This window comes from Priapulus caudatus, unplaced genomic scaffold, assembly GCF_000485595.1.
Source record: "Priapulus caudatus unplaced genomic scaffold, Priapulus_caudatus-5.0.1 Scaffold548, whole genome shotgun sequence".
In the NCBI taxonomy this organism is placed as follows: domain Eukaryota; kingdom Metazoa; phylum Priapulida; class Priapulimorpha; order Priapulimorphida; family Priapulidae; genus Priapulus; species Priapulus caudatus.
The window spans coordinates 100,451-108,578 of NW_014577609.1; the positions used below are offsets into that span (position 1 = coordinate 100,451).

General features: G+C 46.0%; 1 protein-coding gene across 1 annotated transcript in view; it reads right to left on the reverse strand.

Annotated features, from left to right (window-relative positions):
- Positions 1-8,128, reverse strand: part of LOC106811530 (guanylate cyclase soluble subunit beta-1-like) — a 24,835-nt gene that overhangs the window by 1,665 nt on the left and 15,042 nt on the right.

Consider the following 8,128-nt stretch of genomic DNA (forward strand, 5'->3'; position numbering starts at 1 on the left):
GCCAAAAAAATAATATGTTTGTTTCTTGAAGAATGGAAATTGAGGACATTGATTTGCGTCGCTGTGTTTTAAAACCGTGGCCGAGTCGAGACTTTTTGGCGAGAATTGAGAAAAAAAAGGTTTAAGATTTCTTGCGCCGGCACTCATTTGGCGGCAGCCGCCATAAAACAATTAACCAGCAACAAATAGTGTCTACAAGACCAATGACAACAGAATACAAAGCAGCACACAAAATAACACAATAAGCGAAACAAATATCAACGACTATATAAAAAAAGAAATAATTAAACAAATACTTAATTTCTATGAAAATTTTTTTTTACTTTTTATCTCTAGGTAACTACAACGCGTGACTCACAGCCTGCGACAGCGCTCAAGGTCGATGCCAACAGCAGTGGCGTGACGTCACAGACTCTCGGTGCCGACCATGCCTACGTCAATTCGATGAACGGCGCCGGTCAATCTCCAGCTCGTGTCAATACATGTGGCCACTGACGTCATCGCTCGTCGAATCAGTCCGGCCTCGCAGTTAACTGCTCAGTACGTGGCAAATACATCATATAAACTGTATACGTGCTCAGTGCGGCGTGCAATTACATATATGATACTGCATACATCAAAAAGAGCGAATTCCTTCAATGATTTATCAGTATTTAGTGACAGGTTTAGATGCTCGTCTTACCGTGGTTTATGCCGCGCGCCGGTGCGTGCGTGCGTGCGTGCCATGTGTGTGTGGTGTGTTGTGTGTGTGTGTGTGGTGTGTGGTGTGTGTGATGTGGTGTGTGTGTGTGTGTGTTGTGTGTGTGCTGTGCTGTGGCGTGTGTGTGTGTGTGTGTGTGTGTGTGTGTGCGTGCGTGGGTGCGTGCGTGCGTGCGTGCGTAACGATGTGTGTGTGTGTGTGTGTACGTGCGTGCGTGTGTGTGCGTTCGTGCGTGCGTGCGTGCGTGCATGGTGTGGTGTGTGTGTGGTGTGTGGTGTGTGTGTGTGTGTGTGTGTGTGCAGTGTGACGCGTGCGTGCGTGCAATGTGTGTGTGAATGTTGTGTTGATGTGTGCGTCGCGTGGCGTGCGTGCGTGCATGTGTGTGATGATGTAGTGTAGCTGTGTGTGCGTGCGTCGTGGTGCGTGCGTGCATGTGTGTGTGTGTGTTGTGCGCGTGCACATGTGTGTGTGTGTGTAGTGTGTGGTGTGTGTGTGCGTGTGCGGTGTGCGCTGTGTGTGTGTGTGTGTGTGCGTGGATGTGTGTGTGTGTGTGTGTGTGCGTGCGTGCCGCGCGTGTGTGTGTGTGTGTGTGTGTGTGTGCGTGCATGCATGTGTGTGTGTGTGTGTGTGCGCGTGCGTGCGGGTGTGTGTATGTCTTTAATTCTTCGATGCGATTGTTAGTAACCTGTGCGGTTGCGTGTGTCTTCTGCAGGATGTAACGACGAACACAGAACGCGCTGCACCAGCGTTCATCGCTAGCAGCGGCGGCATGAAGGAGCTGGGTGGCCACGCGACCGGCCACGCTACCATGCTGACACGGCGCCGCTACACGAGCAGCAGCAGCAGTACGCAGACACGTCCGCAACAGGGCGTGACACAACCACGGCTGGAGCCCCCTCACGCCGCCCCACGCATGTAGGGCAACGTCGCACAGGCCCCGCCAGCTATAGCTTATATATATACTAATACGCTACAACTATATATGTGGATATGTATAGCTTCTATATCTCCCTCCCGCTGTATAATCTGTTTCTCTGTTGTGGTGTGTTGTGAATGTATTGCCTCTCAATCTATGACTGTTTTTTCTCGCAAGGCAGACACACTATCTCTGTGTGTTGCTTTATGCTCGCTCACTCTCTTCTTCTCTTTCGCGCCGATCTCTTTTTCCTCTATCTTTCTCTCTCAAGTTTCCCGCCTCTCTCTCTCTCTCTCATCTATCTCTCTCTCTCTTCTCTCTCTTCTTCTCTGTCGCTTCTCTGCCGCTCTCTTCTCTCTCTCTCTCTCTCTCTCTCCATCTCTCTCTCTCTCTCTCTGACCCTGACTCTGGCTATTCTACGTATATATCCTTCCTATTTCGTCGTCTCTATATCTATCGCAATATTTCTTGCATCACTTTTTCTCTCTCTTCCCTAACCTTGTCTCTCACGGACTTCCGCGAGAGAGGCTTGCTCTGTGAATACGCATGTTATCGCTCGTGATTGTCCGTTGTTATGTATATAGTATCCGTTCGATATGTTACGCGAAATCGCTCGCGGCAACGTGATACGCGGGAGAGAGGTGTCCAGTGCGTAAGGGGTGCGTCGCGGTGCTGGGAACAGCCGTGTTTGGTTTGTATGTTAGCGATATCGCTAAGGGAATGTCGCAGTTGCTACTCTTTGCAGAAATCTCCATCTCCCGCCACGGTTTACTGTAGATTTAGCTGCCGTTACCACATTTTTTCTCAACGACGCAGAACTATTCAGTAGTTCTCGCTCGCACGCCTCACTGTGGGACCTCATTTGTTATTTATCTCAAAAAATCACATTATTATACCTCAGTATATTTGCTTATTTATCCACTACCCTAGCCCCGCGCCCGCGCACAGACCTTTACTCTGACAAACAGTTTTTACTGCCGCTTGTGCGAGATGGTGAACTCTCTAGCGGGGTTGTAGCGCGTGGAGTGGCTACACGTTGCTTTGGTGTACGATGGCGGGGTGTACGTCGGTGCAGCGGGTGACGACAGGCGCACAAATCGCTGCCGCGATGCCGACGTAATTGGACCGTAAAATGGCGCAGTTAAACACGCGCCCATAAAACAATAACTAGCCGCCGCCAGCTAGCCGACGCACGCACAGCGGCGATTGCTCGAATTAATCATAACTTATTTTAGCAGACAGCAAATCGTCGCCCTGCTGCTGCGATCGACGCGCCACGTGGCGGGTCGCAGCGTTCAGTCGCCCATTTGCATATGCGATTTCTTCCCGCCCGCTTGCCCCGCGCTAGCTATCGCTGTACGGTGTCAAGAAAACACTGCGTGTATCCGAGGCAGCCGCTTATAGTGCATGCGATGGTCGTAAAACCGTCTTTATCATGAAGATTTGCAAAACGCGCACACACACCATCATACACGGCACGCACATGCACGCACACGGTGTGGGTGGGGGAAGTCGTCGGCACGGGTCGTCCTTCGTCGGCGGAAAACATAACGCATTCTTTACTGACGGCAAATATAAAGAGGTTTAGACGAATTACCGTCGCTCCATCGTCACGTCGGCCGCCTGCCGACGTTCTACTCGCCATCTATCGCCCCTATAAATAACGAACGGCCGCGAAGTATATTAACTGTCAGCCGCCAATATTGAGGAAGCAATGCGGAGCAGAATATATGTTCGGCGGTTTCGCCTCTATAGCATGAGCGCGTATAGCTGCACGCACGAAGCGGTGAGAGCACGAGATCACCTATAGGGCCGAACATATCCGAGTTCTCTAGAAAAGGTCACAACCACTGTTAGTTATAACTCAAGATTTACTTTCCCACGTAATGCTAAACTTTCGCAACGCACTTACTTGTTCGTGGCAGGTGACGAACTTAGTCATACCGATGTTCGCTTATTCGTGTGTATTGTATGATGAGTTGTTGCTCGTAATCGTTCTGCAGTTATCGTAGCGGGCGAAAAGTCACTTGTTTCCGTATGTACTGAGTTCAAGAGGCGGAGTTTTTGGGCAGCGTACGACATTTTAACGATCTACGATATGATCAATATAAACTATATAATACCGAGTTTTATAAAAAATATGTATGAGCCGACTGCCTGAATGAGATACTATGGGTGTTCGCTCGGCCCATACGATTGTTACTTGTGTAATTAAATGCGAGGACTGGTCTATGGTGTGCACCTGTCGTAGCCTGCAGCGGCCGGACAGGTGGTAAATACGGTGCGGATTTAAATTGATAGCGCGAGCACACAAGTACGTCCACATCTCTCACGTTTTTAATGTGTAACTTCATACAATTCTGTGAAAGTTATTGTTGATTTCGTGAATTCTAGTGTATGTTTATGCGCATCGTCGCTCAGTTAAAGAGGCAAATTCCTGGCATTTCCGTGCGCCGCAATTTTTTCCGTTTATACACTGTTTTAGAACGTTACCAACACCATATGTGGGTTCGCAGACGCCAATCTTTGGTAAAACATTGCTGATTACTATGTAAATAATTACTATGGCTGCACTGTTTTCTGCACCGCCGCATACGTAGAGGAGGACTAGTTTAAACTGTGTGCTGTATATTATAGTTTGTGTATTTTATCTAGGCGCGATTTTCATGTTTTGTAATATAATCAAGTAATGTTTTCCGATGAGTTTTTTGTATCCTGTTTTAATATTATGTAGAAGTAGAGTATAATAAAACAAATTTAGTTAAACATATATCTGCTGTTATACGTTTTGTACTACTTCATTTCATTTCATAATGGCAGTATTGAGGTTTAGAGCCTCCACGAAAAAAAGTGTTAAAACGACTCAAAAACATCGAAAAATGAATACATTTAGACAAATCTAATTCACTTGTTCAGCGTATATATCACTGATTACTTCAGCATGAAAATTATTACGCAGTTACTGCTGTTATACGCTATAAAACAGAAAATGAACAGCAAACGTGGCGTCTGCTAATCTGGAGATTCGCGAAAATGTAATTTTCAAACGCTCCCACAAAAAGCGCACGTAGTTACGTGACGCAAATATTTATTAGACAAGTAACATATCTAGACTGGTACATATGTAGCCAAAGGTAACATAGTGTAGGACAGGTACCTGCCGATACGCATCTGGCGAGATCGAAAATCACCGCGCTAGTTTAGTTGACATAATTATGTAAACAATTTAACTTGGAATGCAAGTTGTGCACGTAATGGTGAAAATAATTATGTGCCTAGTGTTTAATGACATGTTAGCCTTACTATATATACATTTAGTGATACGCAAGGAGTAGCCGGTAAGTATCAGAACAGTCGAGAAAATTATGAAAACAGTTGGAGGAAAACAATTTTGACAATCTTATTGACACATTTCGTGGCTCGGATGACCACGTAAAATGGATGTTCGTATACGATAAGGCTACAACTAGGTCGCAGCCCTACCAGATTCTGTTTGCTCCAAGAAACGGCTAGCCTACACCCTGGATTGAGTACTAAAAAAAAGTTGTACAGTACACGTTATCAATGTGGAATGGTATATATACCTTTGACGTAAAACAGCTACCTGTATTTGAAACCAAACGAATGAACAGCGAGAACGTTTGACATTCAAACGGTGGATTCGCGACCACTACGGGTGGTTCGAATTCCCCGGATCATTCAGCCTCTAATGAGTAACAAAAAAAACAAAAACAAAAACAAATTTAATTTGGCAATATTTAATTTGTCGAATGACTCGTACTATTTGCTCCAGCACGAATAGAAGAACCTATTTCGTTACATCTTAACAAAGCTTAAACCGTGTTAGTTGCTCCTATTATAATTTCATATCATGCGGGATATTATGAGTAATATATAAGATGAACGTCCGCATATATGCTCTGCTCCCATCTCGCGCTCCCTCCTTCCCACCCCATCTCTCTGTCCCCCCTCTCTCTCTCTGGCCTATATAGATAGTGGTTATATATATATAAGCATATATATTAATATATATATGTGTGTGTGTGTGTTGTGTGTGTGTGTGTGTGGTGTGTGTTTGTGTGTGTGTGTGTGTGTGTGTGTGTGGTGTGATGTGTGTGTGTGTGTGTGTGTGTGTGTGTGTGTGTGTGTGTGTTGTGTATGTGGTGTGTGTCGCCGTGTGTGCGTGTGTTTGTGTGTGTATGTGTGTGTGTCGCGAGTGGTGTGCGTAGTGTGTTGTTGTGTGTGTGTGATGTGTGCGTGGCGCTGCGTGTGTGTGTTTGTGCCGCGCCCGGGCGGCTGCAGACTGCAGACGCAAAGGTATGGCCGTGCCAAGACAGACCACACAAAACCCCGCGTTTTATTACCGAGTCCTGTTGGCGGCTAAATGGCTTTTATACGTGTAGTTGGCGCATGCGGCACTTTGAAGGAGGCCCGTGTGCCTTCGGCGACCCCGCCGCCCAGCGCGCGAATCAAGGGCACGCTTCGACGGCTCCTCGGCAAGCTACGTATACCGTCATCTACTACCTTTATCTGTCTACACGTCTGCCTACCGCGCGCAGAATTAAGGCGCTAGTTAATGCGAGATTCTGAGATCAAATTTCCGATGTGTTTCCTAAGGCATCACGTAATAATAACAGTAATATTTCACGATGATACGCGCCTAGCATATCGATTCGCGTTCCGCGAGCGCGCGCGTGACGTCAGCACTAAGTAATCATCATCAAACGCTAACGATTGGCTAGAGTAGGCACGATAAACATACGGGTGCGGCATATTATATATACACGCACACATGTACACACACACAGGAATGCTAATAACAGATAAGGGGATACGTAAACGTAAGGTAGTAGCTATACGCGGAGACTGACTTCGCAGGTGGGCAACGCCGCATTCTCAAGTACGCCAAAAAGTTTCTAAGAAATGGTTTAGTGAAAAGCTTTGGGAAATCACAGCAGAAGACCGTTTTAGAGGAACATATATAATTATAAATGGTCCCTATCACCTCCAAAGCAGATAACAGGCATAGATACTTCCGTTTATGTCACTCCTTTATAGTGAGTTTGAATCGAAAACAAGGCTTTGTACGCAACAAAGATTTTAATGAAACAATTACTATTAAACATTCAAATGTGGAATCAGCCTTCCCTCGAGATTGACCGGCAAATTACTAAACTTATAGAATAATAAAATACATAATAAAACGGACGTGTTTATTCTGTATTTTTGATAATGTAGCAGCTTAGTATTATTGGGATAAATTACGATTATTAGGATCAATAAAATGGCGATTGCCGATAGAAGTCGAACAACTTCCACGCGAATGCACACGTCGTGCGGCGACACAATAGCTGAGGTGACCAATATTGCATCGATTCGCACCCAATTACAGCCACCCCTATACGCGTACGTGCGCGGACCACCGTGGGAGAAAGGGACGGCGGCCACTGCAGTTACGTAGGCGCCTCTTGTTGCGGCCTATCAGGGAGTGAATTTGTCGCCGTGTCTTCTGTGCGTGTAATGGAATCGGAGTTGTCATGAATGCGCCGTAAATACCCCGTAAAACACGTCGTCAATACCTTGTAAAGCTATAGGTAAACAAGCGGCAATCGGCAGTCGTTGGCTTGCAATGCCGTATTGAAATAGACAATTGTATTTCGTAATCGGCTACACGGTCTCTTTGATGTGCCGCCGGCTCGCGAATCGCGCGCTCTGTGTGGCTAATGATTTCCATCCGCCTCGACCATGACCATATATGGCGCACGGGTACAGAACAGTCGTAAAAAGGCGTGCGACCATTGCCGAGAACAACTCTAGTACAATATCAACAGGTAGCAATTAAACGCCATTGCAAACGACCTGGCCGCCGTCTCGCCGACACTCAATGACTACGATGACCAAGTCTCTCCCGTAGTAACAGTAGGGCTCGTGTGTGGCCCGCTTATAGCGCCATCTATCGCCTGTAATCGGCCAACTCATTACTAATCGCAATATATAATATTTTGTGTAATATAAATTATACCAGGGCATGCTTGTTTAAAATGCGAGAATACAGCAGGTGGTAATATTTCCGTCACGAATATAGACTTTTAGTAGTAGGAAAAGCAATGGCCAGAGATGTATAAAAATTCTTAGAAGTGTTGAGACTAATGTAAATAGATTGATATTGTTGTAACATATCATTATTAATATATCATAATAATAGGCGCGTTCACACAGAAGAAAAACCGCGATGCTAATCGCGATGAAATACCGAGATAATTGTGTCGTTGTTCACACAGCCGAATAATCGCGCTAATCGCCGAGCGGGATAATTCTATTAATCGAACTGCGCATGCTCACTGCCGGAATGATGCTCGCTGCGCATGCTCACTGCTCACTCGCTTGGAATGATGGGATAGAAAATACCGGGATTATTTGCGCGAGCGTTCACACACGCAAATAATCGCGCTAAAATACCGGGATTATTTGCGCGAGCGTTCACACACGCAAATAATCGCGCTAATTCCAAA